Below are 18605 nucleotides of genomic sequence, written 5' to 3' on the forward strand. Positions count from 1 at the left end.
ACAATCACCTTTCTTCTTGTCATTCTTCTTCTTGAAGTTCGTGTGTTGCACAGCCTTGTTCTTCCCATCAAACTTTGCTTTTCCATCAAACTTGCCCTTGTTCTTGAACTTGTGGGGCTGGAAGTTCTTCTTCTGTACCAAATTGGCACTAGATCCTCCCTCAATACCTCGAGCATGTGTGTCCTTTGCTCTCGCCCTTTCTTCCACATCAAGAGTACCAATGAGATCCGGGACGGAAAACTCTTGTCTCTTATGCTTCAGTAAGGTAGCAAAGTTCCTCCATGAAGGAGGAAGCTTAGTGATAATACCTCCGGCAACAAACTTGTCCGGTAGCATACAATTGAAGTGCTCAAGTTCTCTAGCAAATGACTGTATCTCATGAGCTTGCTCAACCACGGAGCGCTCTTCAGTCATCCTGTAATCATAGAATTGCTCCATGATGTACAGCTCAGTGCCAGCATCCGAGACCCCAAACTTGGCCTCGAGTGCGTCCCACATATCTTTTCCATTATCAATTGACGCATACGCATCAACTATGTTCTCACCAAGAACACTCAAGAGAGCAGCCTTAAATAGAGTATCCATTTTCTGAAAAGCTTGTGCCTGTTGAGCATCAAGCTCTCCTTCAGGTTTGCTAAGAGTGGCGTCATAGCAACTCATGGTTTGAAACCATAAGACTGCTCTCACGCGCCACCTCTTATAGTGGATACCCTCAAACATAGGAGGTTTCATGGAAGCAGCAAAACCACTCGGGGTAAATTGCCAATAATAAGGTTTTTGGATTGTTGAAAATATGAGCAATTTACCAAATGATTTTATTATCAAAAATATTAGATAAAACACGACTAGTATAGTAGTGATAAAACAAGTCATGCGATTTGATAAAGAGAAGGTAAACAACATCTTCATATATGAACTGTAACCTAAACACATCTAGAGCAGATAGTATAGCAAGTTACATATAACTAAACACATCTAGAGCATATAGTTTAGCAAGTTGCATATATGAAACAGAGTCTAACATATCTAGGGCAAACACTAGAACAAGGAACTGTAGCAGGGTCTCTAACAGAAAGAGGAAGAACACGTACGGGACAGCAGCAGCAGAAGCACTGGACTTGGGGTCGACATCCTCTCCAGCCAAGTCGTCGATGAGGTTGTCGACGTCGGGGAAGAAGTCGTCGGAGTCCGTGATGGAAAAGTCAGTAGTCGCGCGGAGTGCTCCCCAAAAACCTTATCACCCTTCTCCCGTACATGACTCAAAGTGGTGCGGTTTCGGAGGCCTACTGTCCCGACTCGCGGTGCACGCCACAAGCCGGGATGAGGAAGACAGCAACAGCTCAGTGCTCAGGAACTTCTGGTGCGAGAGGAAGAGGATCTTCTGGTGCGTCTCTCTGGGAGGAGCGACCTCCCCTTTTATAGACGCAAGAGAAGGAGGCGAGAGGCTGCGCCGGGAGCTGAAGGGATAACTTTCCAGCTCCCGAGTGGCCTTTCGTATACCCGTAGTGCGTGGCAAAAATTTAGACATCGGCTCGGCTCATTCCCGCAACCCGCGGCGCGCCGCGGCGGGCGGCGGAGGAGCGCGCGTGGATGTCCCTCTTGTTCTCATGCTCATACATGTGGGGAAAGAACCTCCCGTATAAAGAGGTCCAACTCCCTCTAAACTAGCAATGTGGGACTAAACTTTAGTTCCACCTCTTGCCTTGCACAAATGGGTTGCGTGGGCCTTTAGGATTTATTAGGAATTTCTGAAACTGCTATTGGACTAGGCCCAAAATAAACGAAATTCCAGCAGCTTCTACCCGAGCTGCCTCTAAATGGCATAGCCCGCTATTTAAAACGTTAATGATAACAAGGACAACAGTAATCTCCTTCCCTCACACCCCATGGACTGAAAGCACATTCAAATGAATATTTACAGCAAAGAGCATCCGTACATTTATAATACATTATTTGAACACAGAAGCTAGGGGACAGGACACCAATATCAATATTATGAGTTGATAAGTTCTACAGTATTTTGCTAAGAATCAACCGCAAAAAAAAGAGAGTATTTTGCTAAGAAATCATCTTTTTTTTTTCTTTATTCTTCAAGAAAAAGGGTCCAATTGAAACTGGTATGGAGTAGTAGTTCACAAGGGAACACGTCGTGCGATGATTTACGTCCAGAATTTTCGTTCAGACTTTTCAAAGCTTGTAATGAGAAGACTTGTTCAAAGGCACTCAGACCATGTGTGCACCCAATTAACTGTGTCCAGAATCTCTAGCGCTTCCACATCTCTTATACAAGAGCGCAGCCCCGTTCTCCTCCGACCATGGACCATGATCACTCTCTCAGCCGGGCCGGGTATGTTCGCCATGTAGGACAACTCGACTCCATGCCTGGCGCGGCCGTGGCGTGCATAGAGCATCCTTCCAGGTACATCCTGGAGAGCAAGAACAAGGGAGCAGTACGCGTGGTCTCGCCGGCGAACAACAACACACGGCGTGGAGATCGATCGTGCCTGCAGCCTGCAGCCTTCCAGGTACTGCACTGTTTTCTCATGTTCCCTTCGCCACGTTAGGCCTGATATGTGGAGTCCACCAGTCAGATCTGCTATTAGAATCTCTCTGCCCATAAGTCAATGAAAAATGTTTTATCTGTCCTTACATTTCTTCATACAGTTTTGTGAGATTTGTGCACGTGTGTCGGTGTGTGTGTGTTTTGAGTGAATGTTCGTGTGTGTTAAATAAAGTATTTCTGTTTGAAGGAAGAATGCTTTTTTTAGGGGGGCAAGGAAGAATACTTGGTAAGCAACCTAGGAGCATCCCGGTACTAAAAAAAAAAATTGGAGCAGCCCGCTCTGCTCCGGCCTTCCCACAATCCCACGTCGCAAAAAGGAAGAAGCTATGAGTCTCACAACTTAGCTAAGCATGTACTTCCTTTTTTTTCGAAAAGGGGGAACTCCCTGGCCTCTGCATCAGAACGATGCATACGGGCAACTTATTAAAAAGATAAATAGGTTCAACAAGATCTTAGAGTCTCAAAACGAAAATAAAGGAGAGCTCACAAAGAGCCAAAAGGGCCAAAAACAAACTGGCCATGAAAAGCCACAACCAGCTGGCATAAGAGAGACAGGTAAACTAATTGCATATCCTATTACATGACTGCCATCCAAACCGGTTGAAGATATCCCGTGCTACCATCTCCCAGCGGGTAGATCCAGTAACCAAACGCTCCCTGGCCTCCGTCGGAGCACGTACTTCCTAACGCTCTTATATTTGTTTTACAGAGGGAGTACTAACTTTCAGTTTGGGTTGCCATGTATGGCATTGTATAGCCTTATGATCACATAATAGTTTCTGTAAACATTTCTCATGATCAATAAGCCTTAGCAAGTTGGTCTTAAAAAGGGAAGAAGCGAGATAGCGACAACACATATAGGTGGGACTAATGCGCCAAAATATATAGGAACAAGGTGGTTGCTGTTCTAGGGCCTTGCCCGATCAATCTAGTTATGGGTACTAATAACCTCTGATCTTTTCTTTGCCCCTATTTTTTTAATCTCTTTGTTACTGTTGTTATTGTTTTGTGTCATAGCTATGGCTGAAGTAATATGACGGGAACAAATTGCCGTCTCAAATTTTGGGCACATATTTTTATTCTTCGAGTGTGGATTAATTTTGGGGTGATTTATCAGACGGCCGATTTGCATGTCCCAGATGCCCATTTGCGAGCCATGCAAGATGTACAAAGTGAACTGCTTACCCAAAATAAAGCTCCTAAGATTGGTATCAGTATAAATAGGATTATTTAATCATATATACAAAGAACAAGATCAAGAAATATTTCCATACAACAACACATTAAATAAGAAAAATACAAACATGATGATAGTACTGATCACGAAGTAACGTAGACTGATCTCTTTATTTTATTTTTGCGGGAGAACCTAGACTGATCAGCGTCCCTGTTCTTCTCCTTGACACTGTTAAATTAAAGATAACAATTTGTTAATAGCGTTAGGAGCTAACGGTAATGTAGATTTCTCAATTACAGGCTTATATGCCATCCCATTTCTATTCAGAAACCAACCCCTCCCCCCTAATCAGCTACAAAACTAGAACTATGCTGCTTTCAGAGGGATCATAGCAAACCAAATGTCAGCCAACTTTCTATATGGCCTCTTGGTGCTTCCACAAATCTAAATTATTTGAAATTCTAGTTTCATCCAAAGTCAAACTTCTATAAGTTCGATCAAGTCTATATGACAATATTTTCCTTGAATAAGAAGTTTTGCTGACCCAACAAACTTGTTCAGGTCCATGGCTGCACGGTTGACAGGTGGGACTTTTTTTGTAAAATCCCAAGTGCACCATGGCTGTTGAAGCAGCGATACAAAAGGAAGCGTGGCTTTGTGAAACTATTCAATTTCTTAAAAACTATTTTGCTATTTTGTGAAGAACAGAGAAAAATGTAACTTCAAGGAATTTACTAACCATGTCATATTAAGCGACACCGCCAATGCTGAGTATGACGCCGAACACCCAAATGGAGACTAATAGAAGAACACTCCCGATCCATATACGGCGCCTGTAGGTGAGGCTAGACTGGCAAATCCAGAGTGCAGTGAAGACCTCTACGATGCTGAAGACAAAAATGGTGGTGAGGATGACATAGTAGGCAAGCTTGTTGTGGCCGAAGACTACTCCACTGGGCGGCTTGTGGAGCATCGTGTGCACGTCCATAACCAGGGTGTGGGAACCCACTGTTCCCAGCGCACGTGCGATTAACTGCAACGCAGACTCCTGAGCGGGTACATTCACATGCTGATCTATGTTGATTCTCACTTCGTGGTCGTCGTCGCCCTATACAATGAAAGAGCCTCACATATCATCAGTACTTGTGGAGTAGTTCAGTATAGTGCAAATACGAGGAAAGAAATATATAGCTACCAACGTACAAACTATTCTTTGGATTGGACCAGCGTACAAACTAATTCGATCGAGTGGATTATTTTTCTTATGAGAACATGGGACAGATGTAGACTCAATAGAGATTGGTTTTTTGGGATCATGATGCTCCCCATTTTGAAATGGATGGACATGGAACATGTGCCAGGAGGTGGTAGTGTATTCCATTGTACTGGCCATGAATTGCAATACCTTACCTATATTGCTTAACAAAATTAGTTTCACGGAGTCAAACAACTATGCATGTCACAATTCCCTATGCGAGATCCAAGGTGATTAATTGGGGGGGAGGGGGGGGGGGGGGATTCGGCTCATTGAACCTTCCATAATTAATACAACTATGTGAGAAGCATTTTAGCTCCTAGCCCGTTTTGTTAGTAAAACAGAACCTTTAAAGGCGTTCTTTTTGGGGAAAAACACTCACGTCATGTAGCTTATATGGTGAAGTATATCTGAGGAAAGCTAAAAGAAGTGTATCTGAGAACAAATTTCATCTCAAAATATGCAATTTTGTAACCCGTGAAAAACAACAAGTAGCATATTTTTTAATATTTTATAGTTTTTTTTGAAAATTTAGAGAGCTTTATTCAAACAAAAGAACTCCTGCGACAATCAGCTAGAAGCCTAGAAGGCGGGTCACCAGGAAGGTTGGTTTAGAATCCAACCAACTCTAGGTGACCATCAGCGAGTAGGCATGCTTAGCGCTTAGATGGGCTAGAAAATTAGCAGATTTGTTTACATGTTGAATAACTAAAGAAATAAACAACAAAGTAAGCTCTCCAATCTCTAAGAGTATCTGTGCCACACCAGAACATCAGTTGCCCGCGAGCGTTCTAGAGGTTCACCACCTCCAGGCAATCCATTTTCATTATCACATGTGAGTATCATCTCAATTTTGCAAAGATGGTGCCATCTCTCAGTGATAAGGCCTCGGCGATCATCGGATCAGTAACCCCCAACATGGGGTTTGCACCAAGCACCCAACAAAGCTGTGGCAGATCGAGCCACAGCACCAGCCCCTGCCATGCTTGCCTTAGAGTTCAGCGCGCCATCCATGTTAATCTTCACCCAACCCTGATCGGGTGGACGCCATCCATGGCCAGGAAGACCAAACACTTGGGGTTCAGGTGTATCAAGCAAAGCAAGATCCTTCCTAACGCGCCGTTGGAGTTGCACATTCTTAAAGCTAAACGTATATGTAGGTGATACTCCAACCAAGCAGCCTCACATATGTATTTTTGTAGAATTTTCAGCCATGTTGTTCTTCCATAAACCAGCGAATGGTTACGTATCGATTTAAATGTGCCCAAGAATAAATTTGGGAAGAAAGTGAATGGAATCAATAGTTTATTGGAAGAAGAGTTCATAAATTTGTATAACGTACTCAAGTGAGCCCGTTATTTTATGTAAATTCCATGTTGTAAATTCCATGATAATATATTAATCGGAAAGTTACGAAACGTTTTGATGTGTACTACATGTCCATGTGTTCCTCATATCTCGGTACAATTTCGTATATAATACATAGGCTAGAAAAGATAAAATTGTGAATCTGTAACTGGATTCCCAGATGTTTGTGCTGTTTACTGTATAGCTTACAACTGAAAAAAGCTGCCCAAACAAACGTATTCACATACATAGTTCACATCTACACGATGAGCATTTTCTTTTGTCTCTGAATTTATGAAAATAAAAAATCTGTTTTTGATTAACAAATAGGTGTTCACACAGTCCTGGATTATAGCATGAGAAACTACCAGGAACAAACTATGTGCCGGCCGGGGTGGGATTCAGGACCGTCATTCGATTTCTAGCAAATTAGAATTTGAAAAATGAAATAAAGAACGGTTCAAAGTATTAATAATCACAAAAATTGGACGTATGCTGGAGGATCTCAGAATCAATCAAGCCAAGAGAAGTACGTCACGACGAAGTAACTGGTCTCAGGTAGTACCTCTGGTGGAGGCGCAGGCGCAGGCGCAGAGTTGATGGGAACCACGAGGCCGCCGCTCGTCTGCTCACCGGCCTCCACGCTGGTCAGCTCAGTGGCCACGACTCCAGCAATCTGGCATGGGCAGGATGCATATAGAGGACAAAGCTAATTAAGATCTCGTCCTAGCTAGCTACGGCGCCCTTGTACTAGCTCGAGAACGTATGTTATATGTTCTACACTGTATGTCGACAGAGGAGTACGTACCTCGTAAATGTCGCCGCCGAACAGGATGGAGAAGGTGTCCTTGATTGGCCGTGGCATGATCACGGCCTCCATGCGGTGGTTGCCGTAGTCTTGGGCGATGACGTCATCCCTGTAGATGCGCTCCTCGGTCTGCCCCATCGCCACCCGCCCCATCGTCACCGTCGGGAAGCGCTCAGCCATGGGAATGGGATGGTTTCTGCGTACGGAGTACCTACGCTTGCTGCTGCTGGCGCTGGCCCAAGAACGGGACTTGATCGATTCTTTTTCGTATCGAAAAAATCCTTTTCGGACGGGACCTGATCGATTCTCTGACTTCAGTATCAACAGCTTTGGGTTGGAAGAATTTGCAAGGTGATTGAGCGATAATGAAGAGCGGGCGCGCGGTATCCTTATATAGTGTGGCTGCGGCGAGAGTGCAGGTGGTGCTTGACGCGTCGTTCGACGCACGCCGTCTGGTCCGACGATCCTGACGTCCATCTGGTCCGGCGATCCGTCCGTCTGCCTATTTTTACTTTATTATATGAGTTCCTGATGTTTTGCAGTTAGGTCCTTCCCTTTGTTTGACGCTGTCCAGCCGCCACGTGGGCCCCATTTGCTGGTTTTATGGTATTGCCCAATCTTCTTTTCTGAACACATTACAAACACGTATGCTCATATGTACACACATACACTCACCCCTATAAGCGTATATACACACACCCTATCCCTATGAGCATCTTCAAAAGACTAAGTCGGCATATCATCTTGAGATTAACGAAGTTGCCACGGATGCCAATCTCGTGAGGGCTGACGATGAAACGTCCAGTCCGGATGACTTTAAAAAAAGATATTGTATAAGCGTAAATGTTCAGATACACACACGAACATACAATCATCCATATGAAGACAGAGTTGAATAGGGAGCGTTTACACCATTACGAAAAAGGGTTGCCCCCCGCTTTATATTATAAAGCACCAACACCAAGCATCCGACAACAACAAGGTTCGAGAATAAGAAAAGGAAAATAAAGCATAAGTCACAGCAAGGGGAAAGGAGGAGGTCTCACTGGGGGCACAACAGAACAAGCCCCAATACAAGCTAAGAAAACAAAATCTAATCTGGCTCCAGAGGAGGAGGAGGCGGTGGTGCCATCACGGCTGCAGCGTTTACACCATTACACATACACAAGCCGACATGAAGGTGATAACTGGAGTAGGAGACATGGGTTGCTCAGCCGGAAGCATATGCAAGCTGACTACTCAGATAACATGTTAGGTAACCCTATGGTGCCCGCCCTGGCCCACTGACGAGCGTCTTCCTGGGTCGCTTGGACGAGGCACGAGACACAAGGTCGCTGGCCATCGAAGATGCAACCATTACAATGGTTCCGTAGTCACCAGGTGGTGAGTATGATGATGGAGGAGAACCCATGGCGATGAGTGTTGGGGGAGTGCAAGCACGAGCTGTTCCACCAATCCGCGAAGGCCATCGCCGGCGACGACAGAGCGACTGTGGACATGATAGAATCTCATGTCAGTCCTGGCGGGAGAACGAGCAACTAACCAGGAGGTGTTGGAGATCCTCGGGGCCTGCTCACAAAAGGCATACACATCCGCATGTGGGAGGTTGCGACGAGCAAGTCGGATCACAAAAATTATTTTTCACAAGAACAAACACTTTTTTCACAAGTCTGATCCTTGGGGACCTGACTCGACAAAGCGATCACCTTGTTACCCAAAAAACAAGACGTTGAATCTTATGAAAAAAAGTTTTTTTCACCCGACCGAAGACCGGACAAAATCCCACATTTTCACCCGACAATTTCCCTATCTTAAAATAACCACCATCATTTTTTTCACAAGAAAGCACCAAGATTGTGTAATAAATTTTCTAATAGCACTGAAATGGCAATAAGGAAAGTTTGACACCATTTCTAACCGGTGGGGTGTGCTGTCAGGCTGAGGTTTACCACAGCTTGACAGCTGTTTTGCTACAGTTTTTATAGAGACAGATTGAGGTAAGTTTTAGACTGATTTTGACCAGTCTACTCGTGTTTTTTTTTTGAAAGCGTACTCACGTAGGCATAAGCTTATCTGTATATATAGGAGCTGGAAAACAGTACACATATGCAGTTACAAATACAGGTAACACACCATACGAGGAGGATACATCCAATGGCACCATCGCAGACAACTTGCACAAAAGACCTCACAAAAGATTGTTTTACAAAGTAGGCCCTTGGATCCTCTGCTCTAAAGGACGGCCGCCGTGCGTCGACGACGTTCGCCGTTAAGCGAACGCTTCTGGAAGTCTCCTCTTTCAAAAACTAACGAAATATCTCGAGTTGAGCCGTACCCACCGCCAGTTGCTCGCCGAAAATTCGTTTTTTTTGGGACATGCTCGCCGAAAATTCTTTTCTTTCTTTACCTAATATAATATTAAAGTGAGGATTGTTCCTCCACTTTTTTTTGGTCCATCACGTACTTGTTTTTCGTCCGTTTCGATTTCCTGAGTTTTTTTTCATCCGTAGTGTGTACCTGCAGGTCATCCTCGGAACGTCAAAAAATAGTCGCTAACAAGCGGAGTCAAACCCGGGTTGTCTTTTTCGTCCGTTTCAATTTCCTGAGTTTTCTTCGTCCGTAGCATGTACCTGTAGGTCATCCTCGGAACGTAAAAAAAAGTCGCTAACAAGCAGAGTCAAACCAAGGTTGTCTTGGAAAGAGCACGTAGCCGCTAGCCAACTCAGCTAGCTGACGTTTCATGCAAATAAGGGAAACTTTTCCTATTTGAGATTTTTTTCTCTCATCTGTTTCTTCGCATGGGCCCAGCTGGGCCTGGTCTGCACTTTTTTTTCGTGGATTGGGGAGCAGCGAAAAAAAGAAAATATAATATTAAAGTGAGGATTGTTCCTCCACTTTTTTTGGTCCATCGCGTACTTGTTTTTCGTCCGTTTCGATTTCTTGAGTTTTTTTTCGTTCGTAGCGTGTACCTGCAGGTCATCCTCGGAACGTCAAAAAAAAGTCGCTAACAAGCGGAGTCAAACCCGGGTTGTCTTTTTCGTTCGTTTCGATTTCCTGAGTTTTCTTCGTTCGTAGCATGTACCTGTAGGTCATCCTCGGAACGTAAAAAAAAATCGCTAACAAGCGGAGTCAAACCAAGGTTGTCTTGGAAAGAGCACGTAGCCGCTAGCCAACTCAGCTAGCTGATGTTTCATGCAAAACAGGGAAACTTTTCCTATTTGAGATTTTTTTTTCTCTCATCTGTTCCTTCGCATGGGCCCAGCTGGGCCTGGTCTACACTTTTTTTTTCATGGATTGGGGAGCAGCGAAAAAAAGAAAAAATATATAACTTCACTAATTGGGGCTCGATCTCAAGACCTCCGTTCTAACCTCAAAGGGCGCATCCAACTCAATAGGCTTATGATTTTGTAAGAAAACATGGTTCATTGCTAAACTAATTAGTCCCACCTTGCCCCTTTCAATTAAATTCCATTAATTTATATAGGCCCATGAGCTGTATTACATCACCAAGCAGCCTTGGATCGATTGAGGGAAGATAATTTGAGGCTAATTACATGAGAAATAAAAGAAGGAAGGAGAAGTAAGGTTGCAGAAATAAGGAAGAAATGGGAGGAAAAGAGAAGTGAAGAAAAGAATAGTGACGTGACAGAAATAAAGAAAGGAAGGGACGAATTAACCCACCTTGCATGGGAGGCGGGCACGCATTTCATTCATTCAATCAGTGCGAATTAATAGAACCTGCATACTTTTATTTGTTACCCTTACTAAACCGTAGTAAGGATACGAATACGACTGAAATAAACTACTAGAATCTAAATATAAGGAAAGGATCAGAATAAGTACCAATGCTTTGTATAATACTTTTCCCCGAGCGATGGTTTAGCGGATTCGGAATTGTAACCAAGCATCCTGGGTTCTATACCCGATTCAACACTAGAGCATGCAGCCGATCCTGGATACATAACTATATAAAGTGTGCAGTTTTGGATCTTTATTGGTAGCCAGTCTTTCACTTCTGCCTCTCCACTCCCATGCCTTTCTTGGTCGGACCAACCCAACCGGCGATTTCCGACAAGTCTTTCTGCTTAGAGCAAGAAGTGGAACCAAAATAAAGCTTTCTTTATTTTCATTTATGGATAACCAATCCATTTTCCAATATAGTTGGGAGATTTTACCCAAGAAATGGGTACATAAAATGAAAAGATCGGAACATGGGAATAGATCTTATACCAATACTGACTACCCATTTCCATTGTTGTGCTTTCTAAAATGGCATACCTATACAAGGGTTCAAGTTTCGATCAATATTTGCGGAGTGGATCATCCCTCTCGAAAACGAAGATTTGAAGTTGTCCATAATTTACAGAGTACTCGGTATAACTCACGCATTCGTGTACAAACAAGTGCAGACGAAGTAACACGAATATCTCCGGTAGTCAGTCTATTTCCATCAGCCGGCCGGTGGGAGCGAGAAGTATGGGATATGTCTGGTGTTTCTTCCATCAATCATCCGGATTTACGCCGTATATCAACAGATTATGGTTTCGAGGGTCATCCATTACGAAAAGACTTTCCTCTGAGTGGATATGTGGAAGTTCGCTATGATGATCCAGAGAAACGTGTGGTTTCTGAACCCATTGAGATGACCCAAGAATTTCGCTATTTCGATTTTGCTAGTCCTTGGGAACAACGTAGCGACGGATAATTCCGAATCTACATAGGTCTAGTCCAGGGGACAAATCAATAGGAAATGCTATTTGCTTCTTAAGAAGAAGAATTTTTTTGAAATGAAAGAGTTTCCACGGGCGTCGGATATCATTTCTTCAAATAAGGAAGAAGTGTTATCGAAGGATTTCCTTCCATTCTTCCTAGTATGGAAGAAGTAAAGAAAAAGTACTGTGTCTCGATCTATACGAAAGGGCACTGGTTTTTTCTTTCGGTTTCATTGATAGCAGAAGAGTACGCTAGCTAGCGGAGCCTGAAAACGCTTGCTTGCGCCCCACCCCTACGGAAACAATTGCCTATGCTTGCTGCTCGCTCAGTGTCAGTAGAAGGGAAGAAAAGATGGTCACTCCTTTTAGGAACATGGCGAGCCTTACTTACGACTGTTGCACTTCACTCGCTGCTCGTTCATTCACTTGCTCATGAACTCGCTGCTTCGCCAGAAGCGACTAGTCGCCTCCTTTCCTCCGCCGAAAGATGCTTAGCCAGAAGCGACGAAGGAGGGGAGCTGGGGAAGGCCGACGATGGCAATGAGGGGGAAGCTGTCGTAGAAGCTTTGTCCCTTGCTTTACATAAATTGTTATGAACTTACTAAATGACCTTATTTATTCTCCCGGAACGCTAGCAAATCTAATAGTTCCATCTGCTCTTCTTAACTGAAGAACGAAGGCCGCCATCCTTCTTATTCAGGAACCCTTTGTTTGAGGAGGGCGTATCCCCGGGAAGGGGAGAGTGGCCGAGCGGTCAAAAGCAACAGACTGTAAATCTGTTGAAGGTTTTCTACGTAGGTTCGAATCCTGCCTCTCCCACTTGTTGTAGACTTAAGAGAAGAGAAAGTAGGCGGAAGCCTAGGAGGGCCAACCGAGCGAAGCTCTTTTTTTTTGCCGTGCCGTGAAGTGCAATTTTCTCGTATGCGTTTTAGAGAGGTTGTCGAAAAAAGACGATCTATAGAGATTCCCCATCTATATCCAATCGAGAATAGAAGCGAGTCGCTTCCGGCGTCGGCTTGTAGTCTCTGCAGTCGGCACACGCACACGCCCGCCATCATGCCTCCTTGGTTCGGGACGAAGCCAAGCGAGACATACGATAGACGAAGGAAGCGCCCACCCAGCAGGAGGGCTAAAACCTGTAGTTTTGAAGTTGCAAACTCCAGCTTCAAAGCTGGAGTGCTTTAGCCCTTTTTTAAGAAAGAATCACCGCCTTGAGCGCCTTGCGTGCTCAAGAACAAGCAAGGGATGAGCGCTTTGTTGCTAAAGCGGATACGTTTTCTTGCTGGGGAAGGCTAGTTTGATCGAGGATTGGAGAGGAGGGAGAGGTGGAATAAAAAGCTCGGGATGGATTTTGGAGTCTTTGTGCGAGCCGTATGCGGTGAGAGTCACACGTATGGTAAGGAGGGGGGTTCGCGTCTATACGTGTAGTGTGGTGGTTGGGCCTACCCACCCTATTTGTTCCATGATCTATGGGTCTACTGGAGCTACCCACTTCGATCAATTAGCCAAGATTTTGACCGGATACGAAATCACTGGTGCTCGATCTAGTGGTATTTTTATGGGGATTCTTTTTATCGATGTAGGATTCCTATTCAAGATTACTGCAGTTCCTTTTCGGGCGGTTGTAGGACGGACGGCCCCCTATAGGTAGTAGGGTAGGGTGGGTGGTACCGCTCAGATAGCGGCCAATCCTCCTAACTGCGCGCGGGCCGGGCTTAGAGCACGTGAAACTCATCACTACCTCGTAAGGGCGTTGAGACCATAGCATGTTACACAAAAGCGCCGCTTTCTCAGGAGTGTTGTCACACAGCTGCCCGACTAGAAGAGCTACTCGCTCTGTAGTGTTGTCACACAAGATAAGCACGCCGTCCGCCTGCTGGCCGGGCGAATCGAAGTTATCTTCCGGTCAACTGTCCACCCAGTCAAGTGCAAAAAACACAGTGGAATCACGCAACGCACGCTGCTGGTGTGCTTCCTGCCCACGAGGAAAGAAGAGCGACAAGGTTCAGATTTGACTGTTTGCAGCATGGGAGCTGATTACCCAAAAAATCCCTGGGAAAAAAAGAAAAGATATCTCGGTAACGAAAACCATAGGAGGCTGTATTGGCGAGATCCAAGGGTTCACAGCAGCCCAAAAGAAAAACCGCCTGGAAGTCCGAGGACCTTAGTACCGTACCGAACCAGCAGCCTTCGCCCCAAGCGACGACCGCCCTTGTCCCTTTCCTTTTTCTATTCAGCCTACTTCTTAGCTTTGTTCCGTCAGTCTAAGGCAAAGCTTAAGTGGTTTGCCTACCTTACCCACTTGATGAAAGGGAACGAACTTCGTTTCCTTGGCGGCTTTATGGATGGATACAGTCAGAAAAAACTCCTTCCTTTTGAAAAAAGTGACGCTTTGCGTCTTCGCTTCCGAGGGTTAGGGTATAGGCCGTTTCGAGCAAGCTTTCGCTTTTTCTCCTGGCTTTCTACAACTTTCGCTTTAGCTTCCAAAGGCGACCCAATGACCTTTCCGGAATTGGAAGTATTCGTCGCCCTACCCTAAGAAAGAAGTCACTATAAAACTGCTTGCCCTCCAGAAGTACCGAAGGTGCGCGGAGCCCGGTGAAAATGAATATGTTTGCTACTGAAAGAAGCCTGCGTATTGACTAATATTCGTCTTTAGAATGAAAGTAGCTATGAAGCCCAATCTACTGTCGATTCAAAAGGGGGCATAGTCATATGGGTGGGGTGTTTGTGGGGAGCTGCCTTGGATATGAGGAATTCCTCCAATCTAAAAAAAAGAACAAAGAAAAAGTCCGTGACGAAGATCTTTCTTTTCTATCAATAGATAGGAATGAGTGTTCGTTATAGGGGATAGGATCCATCTGCTCTCTCTCTCTCTATTTTATTTGATGCAATTTAGAGAGAAAGAGCAGTGCGAATTATAAAAAAAAGAGAATCGGGAGATGATTCCAAAATAGATACATAGACATCTAAAGTAAAGGGATGTATATATTATTCCTATATATATCATCTATCTATGAAAAAAGTAAACATAGTTCGTTTTTGGGTTCCCCGAAGCCCCGAATGGATTGGATCATTTCTGCTTCTGCCAACGAAATGAAGGCCTCGCCCCTTCCAAATGCTTCTCCGATCCTGAAGTTCTCGCGAAGAGAATAAGATGCAGCTCCCCCTCCCTCTGTCTTTTTCCGCTTTGGTAATCTTCCCCTCTAACGCGGGCCGGGCTTAGGCGGGTGCGGGAGGAAGAAAGAAAGTCGAAGAGCATCTTCTCCTTTGTCCTTTTTAGTGCAACACAGGAAAGCACCCTCTTTTTGTAATCCCTGCAGCTTCCCAGAGGCTTGCTTTTTTTATTGAACGCATGGCGTAGCTAGGACCCCTCCAATCATGTTTGAGCCTATGTTCACCCGGGGCCAAAAAAGGAGAATTCCGGAATGCCTGCCGACGTTCAGATAAGGTGCATATCCCTTACCACTAAAGGAAAGGCTCGACGAAGGGGGGATATTAGCTGGGTAAGGAAAATGCTTTCGGAGATTGAGATGTCGATTTGTTTTTCATCAAAAAGGAAGAAGGCCGAGGGGATAGCAGCCTTCCTTCGGGCTTTGCCTGCCGACGTTCTAATAAAGAATTCCGGCTCGGCCCGGGAAAGCGCTGGCAACAACATAAGAAAGGGGTCCATGTAGCTGCTGCGCCCGCCCACTGAGCAGCAGGTTCGGCATCTACTACAAAAGAGAGAATCCACTTCAGATAACCACGTCTCTGCTAGGCAGCGTGTGGAATGGCCGAGAGCGGACCAAATGGATATATAATCCAAGCCGAGAGTGGAGTTACGTGAACAGCCGTCTGATGGAAAACAACTTTCACGTTCGGTTCAGAGAGCACTTTTTTCGTTGAGAATAAGTCCTTCCCTTTTGTGTGAATTCCCCAGCGGCGAATTAACAACTTGTGGGGCCCTATCTATTCAATCTCTCGAGCCCCAAGAAAACCCCCCTCTCCCTCGGACTCAATCTCTCTTTTGACTCTATATATGTGGGAACCTGATATCTATGAGGGTTCACCCACCCCGGTGACATCATTCCTTTCTATTGCGCCTAAAATCTCTATTTCTGCAAATATGTCACGTGTTTCTATTGTTGCTTCCTATGGGGGTACATTACAACAAATCTTCTTTTTCTGCAGCATTGCTTCTATGATCTTAGGAGCACTGGCCGCCATGGCCCAAACGAAAGTCAAAAGACCTCTAGCTCATAGTTCGATTGGACATGTAGGTTATATTCGTACTGGTTTCTCATGTGGAACCATAGAAGGAATTCAATCACTACTAATTGGTATATTTATTTATGCATCAATGACGATAGATGCATTCGCCATAGTTCCAGCATTACGGCAAACCCGTGTCAAATATATAGCGGATTTGGGCGCTCTAGCCAAAACGAATCCTATTTCGGCTATGACCTTCTCCATTACAATGTTCTCATATGCAGGAATACCCCCGTTAGCCGGCTTTTGTAGCAAATTCTATTTGTTCTTCGCCGCTTTGGGTTGTGGGGCTTACTTCCTAGCCCCAGTGGGAGTAGTGACTAGCGTTATAGGTCGTTGGGCGGCCGGAAGGTTGCCATGAGTAAGGTTGGGAGACCGAAGGCAGTTTTCCGTGCACCTGACACGTAGCTTACCGAATCAGTTGCAACACAGATGGGAATGCATGCTACGAAAGACAGGGTCGAGTCTGATACATCAACCGTCGACTCCATATCCTTGTACGAGTCCACAATCACTACACGAGATGAACCTGGGTTTGGTGAATGGAAGTTGGCCTTAGGTGTAATAGGACTCCCAGTTACTGCGCGCGATCGTATACTGAGGTGCTCCCCCTCGGTTGTTGGAATGACGCGAGCCGGGCCGGGCCTCGATTCCTTTCAAAAAGATGAAGGGACAGAGGTGACTAATTCCCCATCTCATTTGGGGCGGAAAACGAATCGACATCTCGATGTGATACAACCCTTTCCATTTTCGTTGGGAAAGAACGGCGAAGTCCATCCGAACCCTCCAATGAAGAAATAAGAGGAGAGCAAAGCGCCAATGGCGCGCGAAGCGCATGCGGAAGGGGCACGGAGAAATAAAGAAGTGTGGGGGAGAAGCAGCCGAGCTCATTCCCTTCGCTTCCTGGGCCCAAAGCAGTGCTTTGTTTCCTGGCCAAATCAAGGATTTGGGGCTGGTTGCAAAAGATATCTGAATAGAAAGATAGATCCATCCATCTATCCAGATATCTAAAAAAGAATCGATTTCGATTTCATGAAACCTTTGATTCAAAGAACTGCGCTTAGCCCCCCCGCTCATGAAATGGCTCTGCTGCAATGGATGGCAGAGGGTCCGTAGTACCCGAAGCACTGGAGTGATCCAGTAGCCGGGAAGGGGCCTAGAAGTGCCTACTACTACACCACACTACACTTGGCTCTACACATTTACAGAGCTTACCCCTGTCCAGTGTCTGGCAGAACATTGGGGGCTTCAATCGTCGACTCGTTATCCCCATCTCAGCCCAGGCTAACGGAGCCTGACTTATTCAGGGGAGAGAGTGGAGCCTATCGAAGCACTCTTGAGAGTAAGATCCTTGGCTCTTCTTCATTCTCTACAGGGGTCTCTGCCCACATGGAAGCGGGGCAGAGATGGTTAAGATCAAACACGGGAATAAGAAGCATTTGAAATGCCTTTTTGATCATTTTGATAGAGGGGGATGGATAAAGTGGGCAAAACAGACTCACATTTTTCAATCGAAAAGATGGGTTCCTTTTTTGTCTCGACAAAGAAAGAATCATCTTGAAAACGCTCCTAACCCCTTCGTAGGGCCGTGTATAGTAAGTGATCCGAACCTGCCCAGAGCGAGCCCCCCTTAGAGGCAAGTGAAGTTGGTGAGCCGTATGATGGGCAACTATCTCCTGCGGTTTGGAGAGGACTCAGCTGTTAGTTAGTACCCCCTTGGTTTCGGGGTGGACCTTTTCACTCTATTTTATTATATACGCTTAGCGAAAAGAATGTTTTTTGATAGACCTAGGACATGGATTCTATATGAACCAATGGATCGTGACAAGTCGTTACTACTAGCAATGACTTCCTCTTTCATTACTTCATCCTTTCCATATCCCTCTCCCTTGTTCGATCTTACTCATCAAATGGCACTCAGTTCATATCTGTAAGTTCGTTCGATCATTGACAAGGTTCAAAGAAAGGGTGGGCCATTCACCATGAAGGCTAAAAGCGAGATAGGCTTTACTGGACATTTTCGCTTACAAAGGCGAAGACAATTCCGCGTTTTTTCAGCCGATTCTCCGAAATTTAAGACAATTATCCTCACTCAAACTTCAAAAAGTCTTTTTTTTCTGATGTAAATTCTGTCTGTCTCCTTTGTCCTTCCTAACACTAGTCTAGTCTCCGATTAAAGGATTGATACGGGCGTGCTTCCTTGCAGAGGGTTATTTTAGACACCTACCCACCAGAAACTTCGCTTTGCCACCTAGGTATAACCAAAGCCTTCCACAAAGGAATATTTACTACTGGGTCCATCACGTGTCCAGATACCGGTGCATCCCTTGCCGTTTCCCCATCGACTGAAGTTGGATCAAAGTCCCCGGACGCGAATGCTCATTATAGAAAGAACTAGGCCTACTTAGGTAAACAGGCACCCCATCACTACCGTAGTAGTTGAAATCTCTAACTTAGGTGCGTTTGCCCATTACTTCTACCCATCTATG

At 45.1% G+C, this 18605-nt stretch overlaps 1 long non-coding RNA gene and 1 other non-coding gene across 2 annotated transcripts; both read left to right on the plus strand.

The window, feature by feature from the left end:
* Nucleotides 1-2214: 2214 nt before the first annotated feature.
* Nucleotides 2215-5187, plus strand: LOC109742038 (uncharacterized). Its single transcript, XR_012181330.1, has 2 exons — nucleotides 2215-2525; nucleotides 4302-5187. It is a non-coding gene; the product is annotated as an uncharacterized lncRNA (long non-coding RNA).
* A 7411-nt stretch (nucleotides 5188-12598) lies between these two features.
* Nucleotides 12599-12681, plus strand: TRNAY-GUA (transfer RNA tyrosine (anticodon GUA)). Its single transcript has one exon. It is a non-coding gene; the product is annotated as a tRNA-Tyr (tRNA).
* Nucleotides 12682-18605: the final 5924 nt, after the last annotated feature.

Source organism: Aegilops tauschii, chromosome 1, assembly GCF_002575655.3.
Source record: "Aegilops tauschii subsp. strangulata cultivar AL8/78 chromosome 1, Aet v6.0, whole genome shotgun sequence".
In the NCBI taxonomy this organism is placed as follows: Eukaryota; Viridiplantae; Streptophyta; class Magnoliopsida; order Poales; family Poaceae; genus Aegilops; species Aegilops tauschii.